A 13,717-nucleotide genomic window follows, 5' to 3' on the forward strand; every position below is an offset into this window, starting at 1 on the left:
ACTATTTATAAAACATGCAAGCTCTACTGATAAATAGAAAATACTATAAAATTTCTATTTTGGAAAAATGTTATAGCTTACTCAAAATATTTGATGTCAGCTGAGAATACCTTACCATTTTACTTATCATCAATATTCTGTGCAGTCTCTGAGTACATTTATAATGTAGGAGCTAAAAGAGTATATTATTGAAGTTATTTGTAAAACTGTGTAGTTGAGAGTCTCAGAGCACTAATAAATTTTGTAAGGCAGAACCGTATGTCTCCTTTACTTAAAAGGTCTGAGAAACCAATGTAAAGTCAGTGATGCTAGTTTACTCATTAGTGCAATTGTTCTGTCAGAGGTATCTTGGATTTCCCATTTGTTCTTCAAGATAACTAGTCTGGATTTTGTTAAACAGTCTTTATTGAAGCCAATGAGCAAAAAGAACAAAAGAAGTATCACAAACTATAACTTTTTAATTTTTATTTATAAAAAGGAAACACTGACACAACCATAAGATAAGAGGGGTGCAATTCCCACCACCAAAGCTCCATATCCCACCTGCTCTCTTGATAGCTTTCTTATTCATTAACCCTCTGGGAGTATGGACCCAGGGTCATTATGGTTACAGAAGATGGAAGGTCTGGCTTCTGTAATTGCTTCCCTGCTGAACAAAGGCATTGGCAAGTCGATCCATACTCCCAAGCTGTCTCTCTCTTTCCCTAGTGGGGCAAAGCTCTGGGAAAGCAGGACTCCAGGACACATTGGTAGGGTCATCTTCCTAGGGAAATCTGGTTGGTCTCATGCTAGCTTCTGGAACCTGGTGGCTGAAAAAAGAGTTAACATATAAAGCCAAAAAAATATGTTGACTAATCATGAACCTAAAGACAAGAATATTGCAGATGAAGATTTGGGGTCTCTGTTTTGAAGATAGCTAGTAGACCTATTTTAGTATTATTCCAAAGGGACCATGACTATATCAGTTTTTGCCTGAGCCCGACATCTGATATGCAGGTGGACCCAAGTTATTGTCTGGGTAGATGATGTCACGGCTGGAAAAAGGGCTAGAAAACTGGATCAGGGAAAAGAGTAGCTCCCTGTTGTTTTCTCCAGGCTGGCTTCATGGGCAGGTAACAGATGACCAGAAACCCGTGGCTGAGCTGAGAATGCAGTTTAATCTTTATTCACGAGCGGGCAAACAACCTAATCACCACACAATGTGCTCCTCCATATTTCTCCTCCTGCAGCAGCATCAGGAACTCAGGAAGTATGTAGGATAGGGGGCGGGGAGAAGGGAGAAGTGCGAAACTAGCAAGGGCTAAACCAAATCTCCTGGAGGTGGGGAGAGTGAGACCAAGCCAATGTAACAGAAAGATCATGTAAATAGACCACAATGTCAAGCAATGTAACAGAAGCAGAACTAGATCCCAGAAGCAGAACCAGCAGCAATCCACCATTTCTAATTGAAAAGGTATTTGAGAGCTTCACATATCAACAATGTCTTATTTAACCTTTTGTTACACCCATTCAAGATGGAGACACACCCTAGGTGTGCACAGGTTTTTTAGACCAACTTAGTTAAAATATATTGATTTTTAACTAATTTTTACCTCAGATTTTAAATGTAAGTTAATTTTACCTTTATGAGAATTATGTTGAAAACCTTTTTCATTTAACTTTGTCTGGTAAGAATGTAGCTTTAAAGTTACATTTTTAACCTTAAAGTTAATGTTTACCAAACTTCTAACACACACATAAACATGGTCTTCAATACACAAGGAGAAAAACTTTTGTTATGAAGACATGTCATTTTAAACAACAGCTCCCAAGTATGGGTAAGGTGTGTAAATATTGTTGACCATGAATGCCATTCATTTAATCTGATCTGGGGCCCATATTCAGTTTGACTTTGAAGATACAACCAAGTCACTTAAGTAACTTCTGCTCACATACAATTCACTAGAATTTTAATGCATGCAGCAACCCTTTCATCTAAAAGAGACATAAAATACACCTGTGGAACGCAATCTGGAGAGCTCTCAGAAGGCTAGAAGTGGGCCTACCCTATAACCCTGCAACTCCTCTCCTGGGGATATATCCTAAGGAATCAAACACACCTATCCCAAAAGATTTGTGTACACCTATGTTCATAGCAGCACAATTTGCAATAGCCAAAACCAGGAAGCAACCCATGTGTCCAACAACAGATGAGTGGCTGAGAATGTTGTGGTCTATATGCACAATGTAATACTACTCAGCTATTAAGAATGATGAATTCAGGGCTAGGTGTTGACACACCTGGTTGAGCACACATGTTATAATAAACTCAGGTTTGAGCATCCAGTCCCCATCTGCAGAGGGAAATTTTTGCAAGTGGTGAAGTAATGCTGCATATATCTGTCTTTCTCCCTCACTATCTTCCCCTTACCCTCTTGATTTCTGGCTGTTTCTATTTTATTAATAAACAAAAATAATAATTTTTTAAAATAATGATGAATTCACCATCTTTACCTCTTCTTGGATGGTGAACGAGATAATCCAAAAAGAGAAGGATAAATATAGGATGATTTCACTCATAGGCAGAAGTTGAAAAACAAGATCAGAAGGGAAAACACTAAGCAGAACTTGGACTGCAGTTGGTGTATCACACCAAAGTAAAAGACTCTGGGGTGTAGGGGAGGGTTCAGACCATGGAACATGATGGCAGAGGAGGGCTTAGTGCAGGTTGAATTGCTATGTGGAAAACTGGGAAATGTTATGCATGTAAAAACTATTGTAATTTACTGTCAACTATAAACCATTAATCACTCAATAAAGAATTTTTTAAAAATACGCATGAAATGTGATTATATGAAGAGATCATGAACCCAACTAACAGTTATTCTACTACTAAAAGAAAGTGAGATAAACACAACATTTTCTAGCAAAATACAAATGTTCTACAATAGAAAGATTTATTAATTCATATTTAATTTTTAGGGTGGGGGGGAGATGGTATAATGATTATGCAAAGAAACTCTTGTGCCTGAGGTTCCAAAGTCCCACGTTCCATCCCCAGCATCACCATATAATCCAGAGATGAGTAGAGCTCTGGTAGAAAAAAACCTTCTACCATAAACATGGTTGGTACTTTATGGAATAATACTGGTGTGGAGAATGATACTGGTGTGAGGTGGGTTAGTTTAAAAGATCAAGTTAAAAGACCAAAACTATAATGCAATTCATCATAAAACTGAAATTGACTAATTTATGCTAATGAGAACAGATATGTATCCCTAATAGAACAGATTAAAAACAAACAAAAAAGTGGTTAAGGCAATATCCACTGTATAAGGTATATCATTAACATTAATGCAAAGGTATGTCTAATCAACACTGAAATATACTCAGGGTACCTCAGGGTATAATTTATAACCTGCACAGTACTCTTCAATTTAAAAGGATGAAACCTGGAAATGACTACTGTAAGTGAAACAAGTTAAACATAGTCACCAGGTGACTTCATTTACCTGTGGAATATAGACAAAAAAGCAAGTAAAACTCCAGAAAAGAAAATAGCCAGATGGTTGGTGATACACCTGGTCAATTGCACATATTACCAGGTACAAGGACCTGTGTTCAAGCCCTCAAGCCTGCAGTTTCCACCTGCAAAAGAAGTTTCAGGAATGGTGAATCAGTGCTACAAGTGTCTCTCTGTCTCTCTCTATTTCTCTCTGCCTCTGTCTTTGTCTCTCTCTCTCTCTGTGTGTGTGACTATATATACCTGTGTGTGTGTGTATCTATCTTCTCCTCCCCTCTCAATTTATCTTTGTTCTGTCTAGTAAAAGATAGACTTAAAAAAAAAAAGGAGGAGTCAGGCAATAGCACAGCTGGCTAAGTGCAGGTGGTGCAAAGTGCAAGGACCAGCATTAAAGCCCCAGATCCCCACCTGCAGGGAAGTCGCTTCACAGGTGGTGAAGCAGGTCTGCAGGTGTCTGTCATTCTCCCCACCACCCTGTCTTCTCCTTCTCTCTCCATTTCTCTCTGTCCTATCCAGCAAAGATGACATCAATAATAGCATCAACAATAAAAAAGGGCAACAAAAGGGAATAAATAAATAAATACCAGGAACCATGGATTTGTCATACAGGCAAATGTACATGATGGTATATAAATAAATAGTAAAATAAAATAGTCAATATACCACTTAAACTCTGTGAATGCTATGAAGATTCTAAGAGGGTAAAGGAAGCTTAGTAATAGTTATGATGAGTTGTACACAAGAAGTGTGGAATTATACCCTTGGAATCTTATATTTTATACACTAATGCTAAGCATGCCCCCCCACACATACATATATATGAAACGGCTGAATGAAAACAAAAAATAAAATGTGTTAACTGACCCTTCAGGGATAAGGTTTCCTCTTAAGTTTCTAACTCCTTGCTCATTCTATTGTAGATTGACCTCCAATGTTAATTATTAAAACTTTTGCTTCAGGTTTTCTGTCTCCCTGACATCGAGTTCTTTGTGGTATCACTTAATTAGTTCATTCATTAAATTCAAGAGTTTGCTCAATTATTACATTCTTGAGGAATCTTCTGCCACAGTCTAACATCTTACTGCATTCTCTCCCTGAAACCCCTGGGAAGTTTGATCCTCTCCTTATCTTTTATTGAATGTAATTGGTCACTAACTTGATTCATTATGTACAGAGATAATATTTTCTGCACGATAAGAAAGCTTTCAAATATGATGAGATTTTCTTCATACCCCAGTATGTGGTCAATTTCTGAAAGTGTTCTTTCAAGCTCGGAACATACTCCGCTGTCACTGAGTGCAATGTACACTTACACAGTAGATCAAATTAGTTAATTGCATTATTCAAATTTTTTGTATTCTCAGTGATTTTCTTCCACTAGATGTATCAACTACCAAACGCAATTATTAAATAGACTCATTGGTGTATTCTTTTTCTCAGAACATCTGTTTTCTTCCCCTGCCAAAAGAGTTATCTCTGGGGCTCCGTGTCCTCATGAGAAATTCACTGCTCCTAGCTAGAGGTCATTTCATCCTTTTTATTTTTAATAGAACAGAAAGGAATTAAGAGGGGAATATAGAGACAGAGACAGAGAGAGACTGAAAGATATCTTCAATACTTCACAGCTCGTGAAGTTTCCCCCCTGCAAGTAAGGAGTGAGGGCTGAAATGATAGGTCCTTGCTTATGGTAATATGTTCTTAACTAAGTGCACTGATTCATAGCCCCCTTTCCTGTACTTCTGTGAAAAAAAAAGAAAAAACTTTGGCATGACAGTCCAATGCCTTATCTGCTACACCACCTGATGAAGTGCATGCAGCCTAGAATGTTCCTGGCTGTGACCATGGACTACAAGCTCAGACTGACAGGGACTCAGGTCTTTGATCCATTTGGAGTTGATTTTTGTTTCTGGTGAGATAAAGTGGTTCAATTTCATTCTTCTGCATGTTACAACCCAGTTTTCCCAGCACCATTTATTGAAGAGAACCTCCTTCTTCCATTTAATCCTTTGGGCCCCTTATCAAAGATTAGATGTCCATAGTTGTGGGTATGCCAAACATTTAAAAAAGTCAATGAACTATCATTTTTTCTTCTGTTCTCCTGATACTCAGTGTAAGTTTTTTTTTTTAATTTCTATTTATAAAAAGGAAACCATGACAAAAACCATAGGATAAATGGATACAATTCCACACAATTTCAACCACCAGAACTCCATATCCCACCCGCTCCCTTGATAACTTTCCTATTCTTTATCCCTCTGAGAGTATGGACCCAAGGTGTGTGATGCAGAAGATGGAAGGTCTGGCTTCTGTGATTGCTTCCCCACTGAACATGGGTGTTGACAGGTTGATTCAGAATCCCAATCTGTCCCTCTCTTTCTCTAGTGGGGTGGGGCTCCATTCTGGGGAAACAGAGTTCCAGGACATATTCGTGGGTTTTGTTGCTAAGTTTGCTGAGCTCTTTGTATATTTTGATTGTTACTCTCTTGTCTGATATATGACATGTGAATATCTTCGCCTATTCTGTGAGGGATCTCTTTGTTTGTGTTGTGGTTTCTTTGGCTGTGCAGAAGTTTTTCAATTTGATGTAGTTCCATTGACTTGTTTCTGCTTTAGTCTTCCTTGCAATTGTGTTTGTAACAGAACCAACCAGTGTCACAAATATATACAAATAATGTCAAAGGACATAAACTATGATGATGTTGTGTATGATACAACAAATACAGCAAAGGGATATTTCAAAGTTAACCCAATTACCAAATAATGTGATTATTATATAGCCATAACCATCCTTTGTCTTATTAACCATAAAACAGGAGGAACCTCACATTTCCTCTACAGAGCCTATATTTCCCCCAGTCCTGGAGCCTCTATGGTGGGGCTTACTTTCCTGCATGCTTCTCTCAACATATATCAAATGATACTGTATCTGCTGATCCCAACCTAATCAATGCAGTGAGTACCACCATAGAATGCTTCACTTCAGACTGTGTACAGAGACTTCAGGTGTGGAATATTTACCCTTCAGATTCATTACTGGAGTGAGACATTTCCTTTCATAGTAGACTCTAATTCCATTCCAGGAGGTTCACTTCCTAACAAAGTCCCAAAACCTAGATATAGCCAGGTCCCATGAGATAGAACATATGTTCACATGTATCCATAAATTAGGGCAAAATATATGCCTGAAATCACACAATAGTCTGCAGTGAGCTAGTATATAGTTCATAATGAAATACTGACTACTGAGACATAGATACCCTCCTCACCTACTTCCTACTACAATTCTCTCACTACTCCAAAGCTAACCTTAGAAAAGCAAGGACTGCAAAAGCTGAATAAGGGCAATACACTGCCATACTTTAATGATGACTCTTTAGTCACTATCAGGCCACCCCATCAGCTGGGGCACTATTCGGGTAGTCCTGAGATTCCCAAAACATCCATGATGGGCCTAGACCTCAAATAAATCCCTCTCTCCTTTGTTACCAGTCATCTCTTTTTAGAAGCAGCAAAATAGACCCCTTTCTGGCCTCCCCATAGGACATTTCCCTCAACTTGAATCAACAATGGTAGAGAATGTTCCATCCTCCAAAGAGAGGATAAACAGCATACTCTATGCTACACCCAAAGAAGATGGGTTGATATTGGGGAAGCTTGGAATGTTCCTACTCATGACCACAGATTAAGTGCTCAGATCTACAGAGATGCAGAGGTCAGACAGGCTGCTAAACTGAATATGGGCCCCAGATCAAATAAAATCAATGGAGTTTACAGTAAACAATATGTATAACCTGTTGTATGCTTTATATTGGTTTGTTCTAGCTCTCCCCCGTCAAGAAAATTGGATCAGTCTTGCTAATTTTGCGGGCCCTCTTGGCCCCACCCCAAGGAACCCCGAGAGAGTTGGATAGAGGGCCAGAGTTCTAGAGTTCCAGAGTTAGAGAGTAAGAGAGAGTGCTTGGCTCTGCCGTGGGGGGAAAGAGGCAGCAGAGTTTTGTTTGTTGATTAGTTTGGTTTAGTTTATGAATTGTTGTTCCTGAATAAAGAAATACAGCTTCCCTGCCCAGCCGTATGTCTCTGGTCATCTCTGTTACCTGCCCGTGAAGCTAGCCCGCCCAGCTGGAGCCTCCGAATTTTAACAGCAAATGGCGCCCACGTGGACCTGACCTGCCCATCTCTCAGATAAGTAAAGACAATTTGGCTACCTATGCACTATGGCCTTCTCTTCTGCTTGTGAAGAGATCTCCAAAGGCCTCTGCTCTTTCTTCACGAGACTGTTTTGCTGTTTCTGGAACATTTATCTCTGGACCACTCTGTGGTTTCCACTCGCTCGGGCGAACTCAGAACAGCCAGCAGGAAGAGCCAGCGGGTGGGAGGCGAGGCGCAGAGCTGCTGTTTCCACCTGGTTAAACAGCCAGCCAGCTGGCTGTGCCCAAACAACCCCACGCACCGCGCCCGCAGCCCCGCAGCCCGCAGGAGGCTGACGCCAGCACGCAGGAGCCCGATGCCACCACGCAGGAGCCTGATGCCAACATGCTGGAGCCCAATGCCAACACGCTAGAGCCCGATGCCAACATGCAGGAGCCTGATGCCACCACGCAGGAGCCCAATGCCAGCACGCAAGCCAGCCCACAGGAGCCGGCTCTCCACCGTGTGGGGCAGGGCACTGGACGCGTGATCCCTCCATGCTGCTCAGCCACTGCGAACAGGGCAGCAGACATGGCAGGGCCATGGGGCAGGGCCGCGGCAGCCTATCATGGTCGCCACCCCTGGGCACCTCGGCCCGCGCCTTTTACAATGCTGGCCCGCCCGCCCTCTTGCTATGAATTCTGGAACAATCCCGGACCTCCAGGACCCCCGGGCTCCCTGCCGAAACTGGGCACACGAGATCTCCAGTGGCCGGTCAAGTCTGAAGGCAGACAAGCTGGAGTACACAGAAATTTGTACAGAGATTGCAACCTGCAATTCCTAGAAGTGAAGCTGCCCAAGAGACCACCACTGGACAACGCACCCCCCCCAACAACTAAGACAGTACAGATTTAAATTCGTGTTTAAAATGGCATGTCTTCGTAACAAAGGTTTCTCTCCTTGTGTATTAATGACCATGTTTATGTGTATGTTTAAAGTTTGGTAAACACTAACTTTAAGGCTAAATTCTTACTAGTGAAAGTTAAATGAAAAAGATTTTCAACGTAATTCTCATAAAGATAAAATTAACTTACATTTAAAGTCTGAGGTAAAAATTAGTTAACAATCAATATATTTTAACTAAGTTGGTCTAACAAAAGGTTAAATAGACTTGTTGATATGTAAAACTCTCCATTACCTTCTCTATTAGAAATGGTAGATCACACAATGGCTATGCTAATTATTCTCATGCCTGAGGTTTCCTTTCCTGCGCACACCTAGGGTGACTCCATCTTGAATGGGTGTAACAAAAGGTTAAAAGACTTTGTTGATATATAAAAGTCTCAAATTCCTTCTCTATTAAAAACGTTAGATTGTACTTTGGTTATGCTAATAACAAGTTTTGTTTCATAGTAAGTAATTTGAAGCCAGCTGCCTTTGGGACTCTAGGCAGTTCCCAACCCCCATGCAAATGTCTGTCGAGACAAGTATGCCCCCCAGAGACAAGAAATGTTTTTTTAAGCTGATAAAGTTTTGCCCACAGAGGCAAAATATGGCCCCCTCAGGCCTTCCCTTGGCAGCACATTGGTTCTTGTTACTTGCTTACATGTTTCTCCATGTTTGTGTCAGTTTCTTTTTTTAAAATTCCTGTATGATATATGTTTCTGTTCACCCCACACCCTTGATACTGTAGTCATTTAGTTAAAAAGAAAAGGGGGAATTGTTGTATGCTTTACATTGGGTTGTTCTAGTTCTCCCCTGCCAAGAGAATTGGATCAGTCCAGTTAGTTTCGTGGGCCGCTTGGCCCCGCCCCTAGGAGCCCTGAGAGAGGGTTCCTGAGTTCGAGAGTAAGAGAGAGAGTTCTTGGCGCCGCCGCGGGAAAGAGGCAGCAGAGTTCTGTTTGGTGATTAGTTTGGTTTAGTTTATGAATTGTTGTTCCTGAATAAAGAAATACAGCTTCTCTGCCCAGCCGTATGCCTCTGGTCATCTCTGTTACCCACCTGTGAAGCTAGCCTGGCCAGCAAGAGCCTCCAAATTTTAACAACAATAACCCTTCTCCATATTAGGGAGCTACTCTCTTCCCTGATCCAGCTTTCTGTTCCTTTTAAAGCCTTGACATTATCTCCCAAGACAGTAACTTGGATACACCTGCATATCATATTTAAGGCTCAGGGAAAAAAAAAAAAACTAGTATAGTCAAAGGCCCTTTGGAATAGAACTAAAATAGGCTACTAGCTATCTAAAAAATGTAGGACCCCCCACAACTCTTCATCTGTACTATTTCAGCCTTTAGGTCCATGATTGTTCAACAATTTGATTGGCTTTGTATGTTAACTCTCTTTTCAGCCACAGGGTTCCAGATGCTAGCATGATGCCAACCACACTTCTTTGGTCAATCAACTCCACCAATGTGTCCTGGAGCTCAGATTACCCAGAACCCTGCCCCACTAAGGAAAATGAGAGGCAAGTCGGGAGTATGGATCGAACTGTCAATGCCCATGTTCAGGGGGGAAGAAATTATAGAAGTCAGACCTTCTACCTTCCTCACCTCAAAAGAGAAAACAGTTGGGGGCTATACTCCCAGAGGGATAAAGAATATGGAAGCTTCCAATGGAATGGATCAGACAGGGGACTGTGGAGGTAGGAACTCTCAGGAAATTGTGAGGATGTGGTTGAGCTTGGCAGGGCTTGACCTGAGGACTGTGTGTTTCCTGTCATTCTCTCTCTCTCTACCAAGAGCTTGAGCAAGGAGGGAACAGAAGTAATCCCAAAGGTGTGCCTTCTCCTATAAGATTCCCTACCTCACAAAGCACCCCACATTCCTGATACTATGGCCATTAGATAAAAAGAAAGGGGGAGATATTAGGAAATTGTTAAGCCAGCTCCCCCTGCTCCACTCTGCATTCCTGATACTATGGCCTATCTACATAGTCACTGTTTTGCCTGAAAGATCCCCACCCATTCCATTCCTTTGATCTATCTTTCAAGACCCTCCCTACCTCCAGGGTATCATTAATCACACCAGTTAAAACCCCCACAACCATTGCTAAGGAAGTTTCTACCTTCCCAGCACCCTTTTGCCTTTCTCCACCCCTTTCCTAGCTATTTCCATTTCTGACTTGTCACTTCAGGGTCTGGCCTTTAAAAAGGTTGCTCTCTGATCAATAAAGACATTGCATTGCCTAGCTTGCCATGAGCTTGGTTCCTGAGTCATCTATCTCCCGCATCACTGAGTAAGTAGCAGCCCAGGCTGGCTCTGGACAAATTCTCTCCAACCCAGTGAGTACACGCCCAGAAAGAGGCACCCCCATGCTATCCCAGCAAGGAACAACATGGAATTTTAGCCCTGTTATGGCACAAACTTGTTTATCATTATTTAATCATTAATAATAATAAAAATTATTTTGGTTCTGATTGTAAATGTATCTAAGTTTATGATTTGTACATCAGTGCTTAAATTGAACTTCATTTCAGTATATATATTTTCATATTTAATAATGTTATCTGCCTTCAGGCAGAGTCTAATTTATGAGGATATAAAATGCCAGCTCCTTTGCCTTCTAGAATCATTTTAGATTCATATAAATGAAGAAGATACAAAAGAAATAGATTCAAAAATATCATCTGTTGTCCTTATTTTCAAGGTGACACCTAATGTGGAAGAAACTTCTTCCCCACCCTCCTTTTCTTTCTTTTTAAAATCATTTTTATGAAATCTGAATGGTTCACACTGTAGCTATTGAGACACAGGTATAATTTCTCATCTTTCCAAAATAATATTCTAGAACATTCTCTCACCCCTAACTTAAGCCCCCTGCCTCCACCATCATGCACCTTCTACTGTGGCAAATGTCACCTTCACCCCTGCTTTCTTTGGGTATAGGATAGTTCTTCCTGTTAGCATTAGCCTTGGGATAGTTTTCATTTTGTTGTTAGTTCCCACAACATATTTGTAAATTAGTGTGTTTGTGTAATATGCCTCAATTACCTTGTTTGATTACTTTGTTGTTTTATGCATTCCAAGACTCAAAATGAATTTGGTAAAAACATCTCTCCTTTTTCTTCTTTTTAAATTTATTTATTTTCCCTTTTGTTGCCCTTGTTGTAGTCATTATTGTTGTTGCTATTGATGTCCTCATTGTTGGATAAAACAGAGATAAATAGAGAGAGGAGGGGAAGATGGAGAGGGGAGAGAAAGATAGAAACCTGCAGACCTGCTTCACCACCTGTGAAATGACTCCCCTGCAGGTGGGGAACTGGGGGGATTGAACCCAGAACCTTACACTGGTCTTTGGCTTTGTGTCATATGCACTTAACCCACTTGTACTTCATGCCACGTGCACTTAACCCCCTGTGCTACTGCCTGACTCCCCCCATCTCTCCATTTTTAATAAGGAATACAGATTTCCCAACAGGGATTGATGACCATATACATCTTGCAAACATGATATATTCTGCTCATGTATAGCCATTTTGGAATCATTTCAAAAGCATTTAAGAAATGACAGGAAATTCAAACAACCAACTTAACTGAATGACTTCCAGAGTTTTACACATTATGCAAACAATTGTGCTAATATCACTTATGGGAAGAATTTAGGAAACAAGAACAGAATGGGGCAACACAAGAAAGTGTTGAACTGGGTTTGGTGTATTGCATCAAAGAAAAGGACTCTGGGGAATGAAAGGACGAAGATGGTTTGAGGAAAGGGTTTATAGTGTCCTGGTGCATGTTGGTCAGAAAAGACACATTCCAGGGGTGAGAGCATTCTTTGCAAACACCTATCATGGTGACATGAGAAATTATACCCATGTGCCAACTACTGTACTGTAAATCATTAAGCCCCAATTTAAAAAGAAAATGGGAAAAGTGCAACATGATTGTGCTTTTCAAAAAGGTAATGGAGAACTCTCCAACTACTAGAAATAATATAGAATAATGTCAGGCTAGTTACATAAGACAAATGAACTAGAATCAACTATTCCTCACTATATGAGCAATAGTAACTCAGAAATGGAAAACAGTAAAGTCAGTTTATGAGTAGAACATACATTTAAGTGATGTGAGGTCCAGAAAAATCAATTGATTTTGTGTACAGTGTTTTCATGAATGCCACCCAGGTTCAGCATGGGCCCCACTGTATTGAAGATGCTTTGCTTACTGTGATTTTTTTTCTCTGTAAGTTTCAGGTTCTTTGTCTGTGTGTCTCTGTATGAAAAAAAAGTCATTCAGGGTTGATGAAGCTCTGAGTCACAAAAAATGTAATATGATTAAGAATCCTTATAATAGTACTAAGAATGGAAATCTATCTCACAGAATAAAGTGACTATGAATAATTAGATATTGTTTGAAATAATATGTGGTATGGCCTGTCAAAATATTTTTAAAATTTGAGTACAACTGGTCTTTCATAAATAAAAAAATAAAATGAAATTAAGTTGTGCAATTCCTATATAAGCTCATATTAAACATTATAACCTGACAAATATTGTTAGATGTAGTTATATAATGATGTCTGTTTTGGCCAACATATCTCAAACAACATGACTAAGACTTATGTATTTTTGTCTAAATATACAGTCATGAAAATATTTGGTAAGACCTGGGTAGAGCTCATTAGATTGAACACATGTGTGTCAAATTACATATTATTATTTTTTGTTATTGTTATTGTTCATAAAGTTCTATACACTGAGTCACTTCCCAAAATTATGGGTTTTGACCCTAACACAGTAAAGCACCAAAGACAACAGTATGGGGACTCCATATAATATGGAGTAGTCCCTAGCTGTCTCTTCCTCTTTAGCTCCCCAACCCTCTCCTCTTCCATGAAAAATTGTAGAATATCTTTGGGTGAGGAGATTGTTCTTTGGTATTGGGCATAAGCAAAGATAACAGGCTCATTCTTCAACAATATGACATTAAGAAAGCTTTTGAAAGAAGTACTAGATTATGACCTTTACAGGATTCCTGTGGTAAGATTTTTTTTTAATTATTTATTAACAAGAGAGGAGAGAAACAACCAGAACATCACTCCGGTATCTGCATAGCCAGAGATCAAACTTGGAACTTCATACTTTTGAAT

This window comes from Erinaceus europaeus, chromosome 8 (assembly GCF_950295315.1).
Source record: "Erinaceus europaeus chromosome 8, mEriEur2.1, whole genome shotgun sequence".
NCBI classification, from domain to species: Eukaryota; Metazoa; Chordata; class Mammalia; order Eulipotyphla; family Erinaceidae; genus Erinaceus; species Erinaceus europaeus.